Source organism: Pteropus medius, unplaced genomic scaffold, assembly GCF_902729225.1.
Source record: "Pteropus medius unplaced genomic scaffold, Ma_sr-lr_union100, whole genome shotgun sequence".
Classification (NCBI taxonomy): domain Eukaryota; kingdom Metazoa; phylum Chordata; class Mammalia; order Chiroptera; family Pteropodidae; genus Pteropus; species Pteropus medius.
In genome coordinates this window covers 12261089-12276608 of record NW_024342471.1, presented here as the reverse complement: position 1 = coordinate 12276608, position 15520 = coordinate 12261089, and the positions used below count along the sequence as shown (strand labels likewise).

Below are 15520 nucleotides of genomic sequence, written 5' to 3'. Positions count from 1 at the left end.
TGGTTTGCTAGAGCTGCTCACTGAACTCAGGGAATCATTTTACTTACTAGATTATTGGTTTATTAGAAAAGGATTTAACTCAGGAACAGCTAGATGGAAGAGAAGCACAGGGCGAAGTATGTGGGAAGGGGCGTGGGACTCCCACGACTTTGCTGAGTGTGCCATTCTTCTTCTATTTCCACAGTGCTCACCAGCTCAGAAGCCCTCTGAACCTTGTTGTTCTGAGTTTTTACAGAGGCTTCATTACTTAGACATGACTGGTTAAATCACGGGCCATTGACGATGGATTCAAGTTCTAGCCCTCTCTCCCCTCTTGGAAGGTTTAGGGGAGTGGGTTGTGGCATAGTGGGACTGAACATTCCAACCCTCTAACCAGTCCCCATCTTTAGGTCACCTAAGGACTTTCCAACCATCGTCTCATTAAAATAACAAATGACAACTTTATTGCTGGCTGCAGGAAATTCCAAGGGTTTTGTGAGCTGTGAGCCTGGACCTATGGGCAAAGACCAAATCTATATGTCTTATATAAATCACAATATCACAGTAGGTCTGATTGGAAAAGTGTAATAATACTATTCATATCTGGAAAAAAATTGAGTTGCATTTACATAATGGAATACTTTACATCCATGGAAATAGATGAACCATTATGATATCCAAAATAATATGTATTATTCTTGGAAGTTCAGAAATGATATATTCTTATTGTTTAAGAATATATACTTATGAGATAAAATTATATATACATATATTATATATATATATAACATATTATATATATATAAAACAATAAGAGTATGATAAACAAAAAATTCAGGATAGCGGTAAGTTCACAGATGAAGGCAGTGGTGTGAGATGGGGAGAAATACTCTGACAGATGCAATTCATAGGTAATATTCTGGTTCTTATTTTGGATTAGAAAGTTAATGGGTCTTCACTTTGTAAATATGCTGCATAACTTATAAAACTGTTAGTATCTCGCATTAAACATTATTTTAAAAGTGTCACATTATAGTAAAAAGATATGAAAAAAATAAAGTTTAAACTTAAAAAAATAAATAAAGGAAATGAGCTTTGAGCAGGGTGAGCAGCAGTATATGAGGGTTCATGTCAGAGGTGGCAAAGTGGGTTTCTATTTCCTTTTGAGAAGAATTCTGTGTCTGAGATTGGTTTCAGGAGGAAAGTATGGTGTTCGATTGTTGATGTCTGTGTGGGTACGGACATAAGAGTGACAGAACATGTGCAGTAATTTGTCATTCCTGCTCTAAGTGATTTATTCTGATGGAATAGAGCTTTGCTTTTATTGAGGGCATGAGAAGGGCTTGAAACAATTTAAAGACACAGGGCTGTATTTTTACCTTCCTTTATAATCAGGGACCTGTCGGAGAGAGGGAGGAACAGCTCCACTGAGGCCTGCACAGTGGCAGTGCTTTATCGGACCGGTGAGTAGCAGTCACGGAGAAATTACTCACAAGCCAACATTTCCCTTGAGAAATTGCAAATCATGACCTTGAACTCATCTTCATTTGGGCCTTTCATTGTAAAAGCTTGGATTTCTGTACCTTGACCTCAAATCCCTCGGTTTGCAAATCCACCCCCAACTCCATCTAGGGAACAGAGAAGGAAAGGAAGCCTTGGAAGAAGAGAGAGAAAAGGAAGAGCGAGAAAGGAGCAAGGGCATCAGATATTGTAGGAGAAAGAAAGGTGGGGATGGGCTCGACATAAAATGTGACCTGGGAGTAGGGTAAAGGGAGGGAGAACTACAGAGGAATTATCGATTAGATCCCTTGGGGTGACGTATATCAGCCCTTGATTAGGTGTGAAAAGTTGACAGGCATGAATTGCTTACAACTAATTAATGGCTGTGAGGGGCTTTGAAATCCTGAGATGAAAGCAAAAGGCTCTACCTACAAAGCCCGGATGGCACCCATGATTTACACTCTTCACTATCCCTGTGGATTCTCAGTGTTGGTGGAGTCTGCCCCGCCCTCATCCTGTGGCTCTGTTGGTCCCTGTTAGTTCACTGCTGAGGGTGGCAAATGCTTCCCTCATCTGTTTTCTTGTCTCTACATCTCTTAGACCCCTCAGGGAGAGCCCAGCTTTGCCCACTTCACTAAGAGAGCCAGGAATCCTCAGGAGGACAGGCAGGATGATACGCCAACATCAGATCCCAGTCTGTTGAGGCCTTGGACATTTATTCTAGTTTTAATTTATTATTTTTAGTTGTCCCCCCCCAAATCTAGATGCTCCCCGGTTCCAGTTAGAAGACCATCTATTGTCTAGTGCAGCCATGGACTAGACAATGTAGTCCACCCCCTCCCCGTTCCCCAGAATGTTTTTTGAATTTATTTTATTTTTATTAAATTTTTTTTTTCAAATACAGTTGACATACTATATCATATTAGTTTCAGGTGCACAAAGTAGTGATTAGACATCTTTGCGGAGAAAAGGGAACCCTCAGGCACTGTTGGTAGGATTGTAAATTGGTGCAGCCACTATGGAAAACAGTATGGAGGTTCCTCAAAAAGCTAAAAATGGAACTACCACATGCCCCAGCAATTCCACTTCTGGATGTTTATCTGAAGAAATCCAAAATACTAATTCAAAAAGATATATGTACCCTTAATGTTAATTGTAGAGTTATTTAATAAGGCAAAATCTGGAAGCAACCTAAGTGCCTACTAATAGAGGACTGGATAGTCTATGGCCATGCTACCCTGAACAAGCCAGATCCTGTCTGATCTCAGAAGCTAAGCAGGGTTGGGCCTGGTTAGTAATTGGATGAGAGACCACCTAGGAAGACCAGGTGCTGTAGGTGTAAAAAATAAAAAATAAGGGATTGTAAGCTGACAAGGTCCTTGTAACCTATGAGGTCAACCAAGGGTTGCCTCCCCACCAAAAAGACAACTGGATAAAGAAGAGGTGGTGCATATATACGGTGGAATATTACTTGGCCATAAAAAAGAATAAAATCTTGCCATTTGCAACAACATAGATGAACCTAGAGACTATTATGCTAAGTGAAATAAGTCAGACAGAGAAAGACAAATCTAAATCTAAAAACAGAATAAACAAACAAACAAAACAAAAACGAACTCACTGATAGAGAAAAAAGTGATGTTTGCCAGATGGAACATGGGGCTGGGGGATGGGTGAAAGGGAGAAAAGATTAAGAAACCATGAAGTTCTTAACAAAACTCTGACACTCTAAGTCAGTGGGGTAGAGAGAGTGTTGCCAATCATTGCCAAAATATAGGTCTGTGATATCCTTTTCCAGAAGCTTTTTCCTGATCAATGGCAGGAACAGAGGTGCCTCAGACCCAGCCAGGGCTTTAATTTTGCACTAGCTGAGGGTTGAGACCAGGCCAGACAGCTGCAGAGTGATTGGGGAAAGGGGTTTCTCTGGGTTTCAGAAGGTCCCTTTCTGTTTTTGCACACACCAATTTGCAAACAGCATCTGCAGGGTTTGTTGGCAATGGAGACAGGGTAAATCTTTAACTTTCTGGAGAAAATTATCCAGAACTATAGCTCTTTTCAGGAGGAGAGGACATGTCCCAGGCAAGGAAATGTAGATATGGCCAATACAGCAAGGACGAAGGAGGAACTTTGCACACAGGTTCCTGAATCCTCGTGCAAGAAACTTTTCATGAGGAAGAGCTAGGCCAGCTAGGGACCTGTTCGGATGGTAGGGAACCCTACCTGCCTCTGGTGAAAGCTGCACACACTTGCAGAGCTTTGCACACAACCAGGGAAATTTACCCATCTCTGTAACACCGTGTGCACCTGCGGAAACTTTAACACAGTTGAGGAAATGTTTGTAAACCTGGAGAACCAGGAACAAAGCTGGGGAATCTTTATAGCCCAGAGCAGAACATAAGGCTATGCAGCAAGGTAATCCCAGGTAACTTGAAAAAGGTAAAGGATGCTTTCTCACAGATGCTTGTTTCACTGCCTGTACATATTGTGGAAAAACAAACAAACAAACTGATACATCCACATTGCATAATACAAGGAGAGGCTCTCAAACTTTCTTATGCATCAGAACCACTAGGGAAGAGTGTTAAAAATGCAGGTGCCAGGGTATCAGCATGACAGAAAGCACCTTTCGCCCAGTTTCCCAACTTAGAAACCCAGGTATCACATTGACAACTTCTTTCCCACATCCTAACATCCAATCATCAAATTCTGTTGATTCAGTTTTGATAGCACCCAAATCTAACTACTTCTCACCAATACCATTGTCAATATCTTAATTTAACCACCACCGCTTCTCACCTGGATTAGTGCCATGGCCTCCTAATAGTTCTCCCTGCCTCTAGTAGTAAACCTTCAGGTCAGCCAAAGTGTCATTCTAAAGAGAAAAACTAATCACGTTACCCTCATCTATAAAATTATACACTGCTTATTAGGATAAATCCAATAAATCTAATTATAATTACAAGGTTGTTTACAAATCCCTACTTTTGCAGCCTCACTCTTCAGTACCTTCCCCAATCCACTTATTCACCCCATACCCTAACATTTTTCCCCCATTCCTGTCTTACATAAAGATCTCAGACCTCCTAAAAGCACCAAGCCTGATTATGTCTGGGCCCTTAAAGTCCACGTATAATCTCTCTGCCTACGATCCAAAGCCCTCCAACCCCTCCATCTTTTATCTAAGTAACTCAGGTACATCATTTGGGTCTTGGTTAAGATGTCATTTCCTCCAGAGATCCTTCTAACTGACCTCTCATATGCGATTGAAACATCTTGCCTAGTGTTCCCTGTGCTTGGTGTTTCTCTGATGACAGCGATCAAGCATTCATGAAACCAGATCATAACTGCTGGTGTACTCATTCATTCCCCCGCAGGATGTTGAGCTGGCTCATGGTTCTGTTTGGGAGAACTGTGTTCTCTTTACCTCTGCCAATTACTTTGTCAATTAATGCTTGGCAAGTAATTTATTGGTTTAAATAATCTGATTAGAGAAGTCCAAAAAAAAAAAAGAAGAAGAAGAAGAAAATGACATCCCTGAAACACTGCTGTGTAGGCACCACGTAACCCTCTTTCACAGAAACTACTTCACTCTCATGTCATCCTTTGAAAATCTATGAGTATCATTCCCATTTTATACTAAAGAGAGTCGAGCTCTAAAGCGGTTAGTCAATGTTTCCATTATCTTTCAAGAGATAGGCATAGTTCTGGCATTTGATCTCAGTTCCGCCAAATGTTAAAATCCACAACTGCCCAGCATTCACTCTTAAACAGCGACTGACACTTCAAAGAAAAATAAGAGAAGGAAAACTCGAAACTTACTGTTGTTTATCTCCCTTACGTCTAAGAAGACAAAAATGGAAGCAAGTTCAGTTCACCCTCTTCCTAAAGTGTTCCTGGTGTCCCAGGAGTAAACTTCATATATCACTGGGGAAGAACCTGATAATCAATCAATAAAAACTTAGATTTTCTTTCCAACAGATCACATCATTTCATACCACACTCTACTAATCGGGAGCTTCTATTCTGGGAATAAAAGATTTACAAAGATGAATACATAATTAGAAAATCGAATTTACAGTAACATATAGCATTGGTTACCTTCTCAAAGCACTTTTGCATATAGACGCTCATTTAGAGGATCCACTAAGAGAATTCACATAATTCAGTTTGCAAATGCAAAGGCCAGGGGTGTGATTTTATAAGTATTCAAATACACTCACATTTCTGGCAAAAGAAAAAGTGACATGCTTACTCCTTGACTTGGAATTCCATCATAATTCCATCATAAGAAGCCTCCTCTGTGCCGGCTCCACAATTTCCATGAGTTATCCCTCTTCATTTTGCAACAGCTCGGAGACACAGGTTTTGTTATCTAACCCACAGGTCACCACCAGTGGGAGGTGTCAAACTTTAATTAGATCTTTTTCAGAGTTTCTAGGAAAATACAAGAACAAGCAGTGACACGCCTCACCCATCGCTCACCATTAGCTTCTGTTCAAGCCTTTAAAGCGCACATAAGATAGAATTATAAAGCAAGATATGAGTAAGGTAAAACAGATTTTAAATTCAAGGTCTTGTAAAATGCCCATTTTCACTGGTTGGATGGGCACCTTCATAAAGCTCACGATGAAGGGGATGAAAAGGAATGTCCTGTGGGTCTCGCGTTCTGGGAGAGAAAACATGCTCAGGAAGGTTGGTGATGTTGTCAAAGGTCACACAGATAGAAAACGAAAAATTTGAGACTGAAGCCTTGATCTTCTCATTGACTTCTGGACGTGGTCCCTTAAACCATAGCTGCCTCGTGGGTTTTTAATATACAAGGATAATGAATCTAATTAAATGGGAATTTGAGCAAATCCATCTCAGAAAAGGAGTCTTACATGATTATATGAGGGGAGTGACGCAAGGGAGGAAGCCCTGTTCCCACTACACATGACTCAGAGAGAAAAGAAATTATCAGGAGGCAAAAGAGCAAAATAAGAGACATCACAGATCAGTGAACAAGGAACAAGGCACTGAAAGAATAAAGAGAAAAACAGATATTTACATTATATTTGTTTTCTGTCACTAACATAACAGAGCAGCATAAACTTTTCTACCTTAAAGAAACATAGATGTATTATCTCACAGCTCTGGAAGCCAGGGGTGTAGTATTGAGTTGTCATCAGGGCTGTGTTCCTTTTGGAGGCTTCAGAAAAGAGTCTGTCTCCTTGCCTTTCCAGCTGCTAGTGGCTTGCCCTCATTCCTTTGCTTATGGCCCCTTCCTCCATTTTCAAAGCCAACAATGGTGCATCTCTCTTTGAGTCAGCCAGGTAAGTTTTTCTGCTTTTAAGGACTCATGTAATAAGATTGGGTCCCTTTGGATAATCCAGGATAATCTCCCACCATAAGGTTCATAACCTTAAGCACATCCACAAAGTCCCTTTTTGCCACTTAAGGTCACATCTTCACAGGTGCCAGTGATTTGGCTGTGAACATCTTTGAGAACCCATTATTTTGCCTGCCACATATAAGAACAGGGCCTAGGAAGGGTGAAAAGTGGGAAGCACAGGTACTGTTTGACTCTAGGAGTGCAAAGAAAAGTAATAGGGGAAGATGGAGGGAGATATGGGAGAAGACAGGCTAGGTCGACACATTTGTTAGGAACTAGAATGTGCCAAAGCAAAAGCGGATCCATGTTTTGTAAGACCTGAACTTAAGTAATTTTTGAAGTCCTCTAAGAAAGACAATACAAAATTATGAATAAAACCTGCTAAGTAGACTTGCAAGGTCTTGCAAGGGGCTGCTAAACACGAGAGTCCCTGAAGCTTAAGTTTCACGAGCATTACCTACTATCAAGCCACCACTAAGCCAGAGATTGTGGAAGGTGCTGTGTACATATTATTTTAACTCACATCCTGCACAAGTCTAGGAAAGCGGAGGCTTGATTTGGAAAATCTGGTAAGTGATAGAGCAGGAATCCAGAGGCAGGCTGGGTGAATGGAGAGCACACGCATCGTGTGATGCTACTTCTGCTAAGAATTCAACAAAAGATTTCCAACCCAGTATGGAGCTTTGCTGTTCATGTGGTATTCACGCCAAGTCATTATTATTATTATTATTATTATTTTGGCTTCTCTGAATTTTGCAATTGTCTTGGAACAAATACCCAAGCAACATTTCCCTATCGCAGAGGTGGGGATGAGGCAGAGGCCCAGAACTCAGCTGGGAAGTGGGAAGATGAAACTCCAACGCAGGCCAGCGCCAGTGGGAACGAACAGGAAGCCTGGAGGTCAGTGTAACCTACACAGTACAGACCATTCCTGTTGGCCTTTGCTCAATGCCTTGGGGACTTTCTCAAAGATTCTTATCTTCACCTCCTCCTATCGATCACACTATCCCTGAGCACATGATATTTGTACATTTCCATTTTTAAAAAGGAGAATATTGATAAAATTTGATGTATTATTAACATTTTTAAAAATCAAACTTGACTCTAGTACTGAGCTTTACCTTGTAGCCAAGTTTTATCCAAATTCCAACTTTTATTTCTTACTTTGAGCCTTACCCGTGCTTCTAAAAACAGAATTAGGCTTTAGGATCAGACAGAAGGAGGGCATAGCAGAGGCCCAGTACTGAGCTTATAGATGCAATATTTTTTTGTTTTAATAATATATTTATTTAACTCAATTTATCCAAAATGTTATTATTTCAATATGTAATCAATACAATTATTGAAATACGTTACATTCTTTATTCATACTCAATCTTAGAGATCTGGTGTGTTTTTTACACTTGAAACACATTTTAATTATGATTAGTCCCAGGACAGGGCACATTCTTAATGTTTTGAAAAAGTCTGTAGAAAAAAAAGGATTGTGTGTGCGTGGTGGGGGTGAGGTTGGGGAGGGAGGGACCGTGAGAGGACAGGATATATAAACAAGTGAAAGAAGTAAGTTGGAAGCTTATAGAAGTTTTGCAAAAAAGTGGTGGAGTTCTAAGAATGGTTTCAAGTGCAGGAAGTGTGCGGTGTGAGGGGCTGAGGTTTTCCACCACGGGGTTGGAAAGCAGAAGTGTTTGCTGTAAAAATCGTGGCCCAGGAAATGGCTCATCACCTTGATGATGCTGTGCTCTCGTAGAGCACGGCCTCACAGCTGACTTTTACAAGGTCTTTGGAGAATTCCATTTGACACTAGTTTTTAATAATATCTGGATGAAAGGGTAAAGAACCAAGATAGTGCCACGAGAGGGTATTAACAGTGATATTTAAAAAGGACAGAAGGCGGATCTTAACAAATGGAGGCACGAGGTCCTGATTTGCCGAGATGATTGTCACCCCTGGGGTTCTGCAGGAGGACAGGAGAGTGAGGGGCAGTGGGATGGTGTACGGTGTCAGCCCCACTTCCCCTCTCCATCCACCTGCAGCCTCATGTTGCCTCCACTCGAGCCAGGTTTGCTGAGTACCTCACCTACAGTCTTAACTCACTTGTATTTGGTGCTTAGAACTAATTGATGATAACAGATCTAATAGATCTAGTTTTTGGATGAGTCTTTGGCTTTATTTATACACGAATCTTCTGCTGGTTAAGTCCATAGGGTTGGGACACTGCCCCTGTGTCCCTGTCTGGTCCTCTAGTCTTTAGTCATAGCTAGAATTTTGCAGGGACCCAACTCCTTCCCTGGCCCTTCTCTGCACTCTCCCACAGCAATGGCCTCACTACCAATACTCTTGGCTACCAACTGAATACTGCTGGGAATACAATATTCATCTGGAGCCAAATGACACTTCCTAGTGGGCTTTGATCTCATGCATTTGTTTATAGGAACCTGCCAAACCCTCAGAGAGATACTTTTCCAACCACTGACTTGGCTGAAATAGTTGCAGGAGTCTTTCTCCAGCTGAATGGCTCTGCTCTAGGATTCTTAGCTTTGCTTCTTCTGTACCTGCCCCACCCTCCCTGTCAGATATTACTCTTATTTGTTATCTCTTTCTCTGGACTTGAAAAACTTGACCTTCATTTGCTTGCTAATCTGAGACCTAGGATGCAAATACAGTTTTTCTTTCTTCCATGCTCCAAAGTCAAAGGGTCCTAAGACCATTCTTTTCTCCTTGCCCCTAGGAAAGCATGTGGCATGACTGTTTGCTAAGTGAATGCATCAGTGAATGAATCAATCAATCAATACTGAATGAATAGGTTAGGGGAGTTAATGGAAAACCATTTGATTAATTCCCCTCTCCCCCCACAAAAAAAGAGTTGAAGAAAGATATACTGAAAACTTTAAAAACAAAACCTAAACAAACAAAGCTACATGATTTTAATTCTTTCCAGACACTGAGTTGAGCACATGCTACAGCCTCCTTCTACTATATCAACCCCCTAGAAGTTAAAGAAAAAATATATTGCAGTGATTTTTAAACCTCTTTAGCACCTCCCACTGAACAGAGAACACTCCGAGCTGAAAGAACAGTTTCCAAAGCATTCCATCCAGTGACCCAATCTTCTCAGTCTTTCCCCATACTTATGATCTGAAATTCATTCTATCTTTTCTGGGTACTTGCTCTTTCTCCCATATCCTAAACCTCCATGGGTGGATAAGAGCTTTGAAGAAAAATGCAGCGAACTGTAAGAGGACATTCGGGACATCTTGGCCTAGGCTAGGAAGAAAATTGAGCTATGCGATAAAAGGGGTAGTAAGCCAGAGAGAGATAGTGTCCAGGAATATTTAGGTGCATGAAGAAAGACGGAGCCCTGGGGCAGGAAGGGGCAGGATTATGGGTCTGAGTGTGGAGAGTAAGAGAAGGGGGTGTGGGAAAAAGTTAAGAAGTGCCCAGGGGCTAGTTCTTGCAGGATCTGTTAACCTCTGTTTATGATGGATTTTAAGCAAGGAGGAGAGGAGGCAGGTGTTCCCATGATTAAATTGGATGTGTAGAAGCTCACTTGCTGCTGTTCAGAAAATGGATCGGTCAGGGCAACGTGTAATTAAGGAGAAGAATGTGGTCATCCAGGCCAGGAATAAGTGAGATTGGTAACTGGAGATGCAGAGAAATGAATGAATTAGGGAGGCATTTAAGAGGTAGAATGGACAGGATGGTGGAAGGCAGGGAAAGAATGTTCAGAGATTGTGGAAATGGGAGTTTTCAGAGGAGACCGAGAGATGACACCAGGGGAGAAGGCAGGGTGAGATCTCTGAGTATCTTGCATGTCATGCTAAGAAGTTTGAACTTTATCCTGTAGGCAACAGGGAGCCATTGAAAGGTTTTAAACTTGGGAGTGATTTGCATATTGGAAAGGTCACTCTGACAGGTTATGGAGGATAGAGAGGAAGAAAGTGGAGCCAGGCAGGGAGAGCTGCTAGGAGATTATGGTAGTTGTCTATGTATGGAATGACAAAAGTCTAAATTAAAACAATAACAAAGGGGATGGAGCGAAGGGAATGATAGCAACATTCTTAAGAAGATGGAATTTCATTGACCAGGGAAAAGATTTAATATGATGTCGACACCATAAAGTTTAATGAGAAGCCTAAAGAAAGGGGTCTGAGGAAGAAGACATTTCATTTATTCAAAAAGTTATGGGCAAGACACTGTGCTAGGCCCTAGGAATATGTGTTGAATAAGAAAGATGCTGCTTGCCATCTGGAACTCAGTATAGTGGTGGAGACAGAGATCGAAATTCATTTTTCACAAATGGAAGAAATTCTATGAAAGAAAGTAAAAGGTATTATAATAAAGGATAATGGGATATGAAGGCAAGTGGCCTACTTTAGCTATGGTGGTTGGAGAAAGCTCTCTGAGGAGGTGACATTTAAGTTAACATCTGAAGAATAAGAAATATCCAGGGAAAGGACATTCCAGGTAGAGGGAACTACAAACGCACAAGCACTAAAGCTGGAAAGTGCTTGGCTGGTTTGGGAAACAAGAAAGAAGGTCATGTGGCAGCTAAGGGCTGAATGAAGGGGTCGGAGAGTGACAGGAGAGGGAGGCGAGTGTTAGATCACTCAAGACTGCATCGGTCATGGCACAGATTCTGGACTTTGCTCTAAGCGCTACAAGATGCTATTAAACCGAATTAAACAAAAAGTTATATAAATTGATTTAGATTTTAAGCTGATCATGCTGTCTGCTTACTCAGTGGAGAATGATTTGAGGAGGACAAGAGAGGAAGCAAGGGTTTCAGAATAGACTTTATTGCAGTTGTGAGAGATATTGTGGCTTGACCGATGATGTTAACCCCAGAGCTGAAGAAAAAAACATGGGTGTAAGAGAGACTTAAATGTTATAATTCAAAGATCTGGAAGTGGATAAATGAATGGATAGACATGGATAATAAAGGAGAAAGAGCAATCAAAGATGAATACCCAGTGTCTAGGTTGAGCAACTAAATAAATGTGGTCCTTCCTACTGAAATGAGGAAGACATAGGGAACATTTGAAAGTTAAAGACTTATTGAGTCTGATGTGGAACTTTTCAAGGGGTGGGGCATGGGAATCACATTGTAGGTAGCTTTGTGAAAAGAACTCACTTGAAGGCATAAGTTGGCTATGAATGAATATTAGTTAAATAAATGAAATAAATCAATCGATGAATCATTTGATAATGGTTGTTGGAAGACTTGAAAACAGAGATTGATGCTCAGGGAATGTAGCAACCATTAGCTATTTTCTATCTGTGAAAACAAAGTGAATTATAGAGAACAATCCAGGACCCAACATGGCATGTGTTTATTGCTGAAGGATTACCATGTTGTTGAGAAGAAAAGAAGACCTGAATTCATGTTAAAATCAAATATTCAGCTAACTTTTATCTCTTGGACTGTTCCTTTTAGATCACTAGGCAATGCAAGCCATTTACTGGGAATTTTCCCTTACATATTTGTTGTCTTCCTGTCACAGGACAGAGAAGCAAGGCCTGGAGTAGGTATGCCAAGAGTAGGCACTTAGAGCATATTCAAAGAGCATCTGCCATTAGAAGACCAGGTTGTCTAGAAGGTAAAAGAAAGATGTGAAGATCCACTCAGGTAAGGACTTAGGCCCTTTAGCAAACATCAAAACAAAGGGTAACCCAGTGGTGGTCCATGGGATGTGTTTGGTTTCACTCATTGGGTATTTTGTCAGGCATCACAAACAGGAAGTTGTTATGCTTAATTGCAAAATGAACAGCTTTAATTACTAGTTTTATTGGACGATTCTCAACAGGCATTTGAGTCTGGACCCCTGATAAAAGATAATGAGCATTATAAACACCATCTTGGAATAAGTACTGGGGAATCGGTTACGAGAAAACACAAGTTTAGAACTTGGGAATTCAGTAGAGCAGAGTCACTGGAAACCTGGGAGAAAAACAGGCATTTACTCTCTGGGACAGATGCCTGTACCCAGGGATCTGGGACACTAGATTTTGAGTAGCACCACATGCAGCTGGATATAATGATTCACTTCTGTACTGTCTGTATGTTCTTTGTCAGAGCCAAGCTGAGTTGTAGAGTCTAGGCTGGGTCTGGATAAAGAGAGAGAAGTTAAATGGTTGTATAAGTAATCAGCAGTTGGACCATCCAGAAGTTGACATTAAGATAGAGGTCAAGATCCAAGATGTTTATTAGAGAGTAACACCTGTGACAGAAAACAAGGAAATCAGGATTGGGCAGAGGGAGAAGTTAAACTGTCATATAGACTTGACAAAGTCTTGGCCAACCCAGTAGAGAGCTCTGTAGTGAGTATAGAATATCAGCATGTCATGCATTGGGCCAAAATGGTCAAGCCTTTATTCTCTGACCTTGCCCAGTTGCTGGATGCAGGTTGTCTTGGGAAGGGGTGGGGTCGGGGGGAACTTGGGCGAGGCGGCTTGCTGCAGCTGAGGCAGACCCTGAAAAAGCTGATGGCTGGAAGCTCTGCCAACTGTGTTCTTTGCAGCTGGACAGCATGTCTTTCCTTGAAGAGGCATCTGGGTGGAACCCCTTCCTGTCTATAATAAACGTCAAAGAAGCAGATGATTAAAGACTATATAAGCCTCGGTGAGCTCTCTGAAGCAATTTCTTCACCCATAAAATGGAGTATTGTGAAAATTGTATTTATAAAGGTCTGTGAAAAAATTGCTGGCTGGTACTTGCTCCTGTTAGAGAAGTAACAGGCTCAGAGTATTGAAATCACCTTGCAGCCAGTGTCATAAAACGTAAAAATGGGCCCCAATGCAAAGTCTAAAATTAACCCTCTCAAATTCCTACTCAGATGTGACAAAGCACTTCTCCACTCACAGGGAGAGTGCACAGCTAAACAAGAATAAGAGTTTTGAGCTTCTTGGTGCTCTTGGAGTTCCTGAATGCATGGAGGAGACAGAGAAGTGAGAGAAAGATCATAAGCTTTTCTTTTTAGGTGGACAAAATGCTTACCAAGAATATCACTTAGTAGTCAAAGAATATAGTTTTTGCAGCCCTGAGTGGTATAATAGGTGACAAGGTCTCAAAGTTAGCACATTAGTCTTCTGGAAGGCTGGAAGTCAGCTTTCTCAACCGAGGGCAAAAACTCATGATTGGAATTTCATATAACCCATCTGCTCCTTAAATATTTCTTTTTACTCTTTGTTAATTTCTTCTCATGAACTTATAGTTTGTATGGGCAAAGTGTATGTGGGGAGAAGTTATTAGGAACAAATTTTCAAATTTCATGCGGTTGCTGCTAGTCATCCCCACGTTATGCCTTGCCGTAGTTCAGAGTTGGCATTGGATTGGTTTTGCCACTACCTCAACCCTTGTTGACTCAGGCTGATCCTTTTGCCAGGATGGGTGTCTGGCATGAAAATGGAGTTGGTAAAAACGAGCTGTGAGTGGTATTGTGTAGCTATGCTTATGGGGATGATGGAATGGGTTGGTTACTAGGGATGTGGGTGTTGTGTCACTGGAAACATTGTTGGAGAAGTAGTCATTGGTATTTCTCGAGAAACGGATGGGCAGAAATGATGTTTGGAAATGCTGCACACGCTCAGATTCTAGTTGGCATAATCTATTTTGTTTTTCTTTACTCCTTACATTCTTCAAGTACACGGCACATGGTTGCAATTATTTCTACTCTACTGCAGTTGCAGAAAATGATTGATATGAGTGACATATGAACAGTAATTTTTATTTAAATTTCTTTCCCAATAAACATATTCATAGCACTTATGAGCAAACTTTTAAAGTTGAAAAAAAAAGAATGCTTTTTTTGAGTTTAAGAGTACTGTCAGGTTAGAAAGAACACAAACTTAAAAGCAAGGAGACAACAGAAGCACAAGTGAGCCAAATGGTTTTTTGGATGTTGTTACTGTTTGTTTGTTCTGTATAAATTCAGCATTTATTCAATATTTTATAAAGACAAAAGTAAAAAAATAGAAAATTAAACTTTTCTACAAATGAGTATGGTGTTAAAGAAGATGGCAAAAAGAAAGAAAAAAACTTAGAAAATGTCTGAATGCAAAGTTTCTAAAGGTGACAGTCTGGTCTGTGAAGTCTCCTTCATATAATTATGGTCTTGACCTTGATTCTTCCCCTGACATCCAATAAGAAGACTTTGAGTGGAAGCGAAGAGAGACTTGGTTTCTCGCACAGCGTAGGACCTTGATCAATGTGCAATTCATACTATTTTCTTGGTTTCCCATTGGTAAGACAGGAGGGTTGGGCTGTAGGGATCAGAATTTTCTGTCAGAGCTGTCATTTTTGATTCCATGAATCAGGGCGTGTCTTTGGGGGAACGTTTGAGAGAGAAACCATCATAGAGGAAAGGGTTTGGAACAGCGAAAACAGAGGTCAGTTAGAACCTTACCTCTGTTTCTCACTAACGAGTAACTAGTCTTTGGCTCTTAGATGCTCAATTCCCTCATCTTTAAAATGGACAAAACCACAACTACATGAGAGAGATGTCCATGAAATGCTGTATATAAAGCAGCTGGCACAGTACCTGGCACTTAATAGTAATGCCAAAAAAGATAGGGGCCGCACTATTTTTTCGCTATTCCTACAACTATTCCACTTAACCCAAATGACCCAGCAGTTTCTCTCTCTCTCTCTTGCTCTCCTCTCTTTCAACCCGG

The 15520-nt window shown here is 40.9% G+C and overlaps 1 pseudogene; it reads left to right on the top strand.

Annotated features, from left to right (window-relative positions):
* The first annotated feature begins 2699 nt into the window (after positions 1-2699).
* On the top strand, positions 2700-2818 carry LOC120604150 (uncharacterized; annotated as a pseudogene).
* The last annotated feature ends 12702 nt before the right edge of the window (positions 2819-15520 follow it).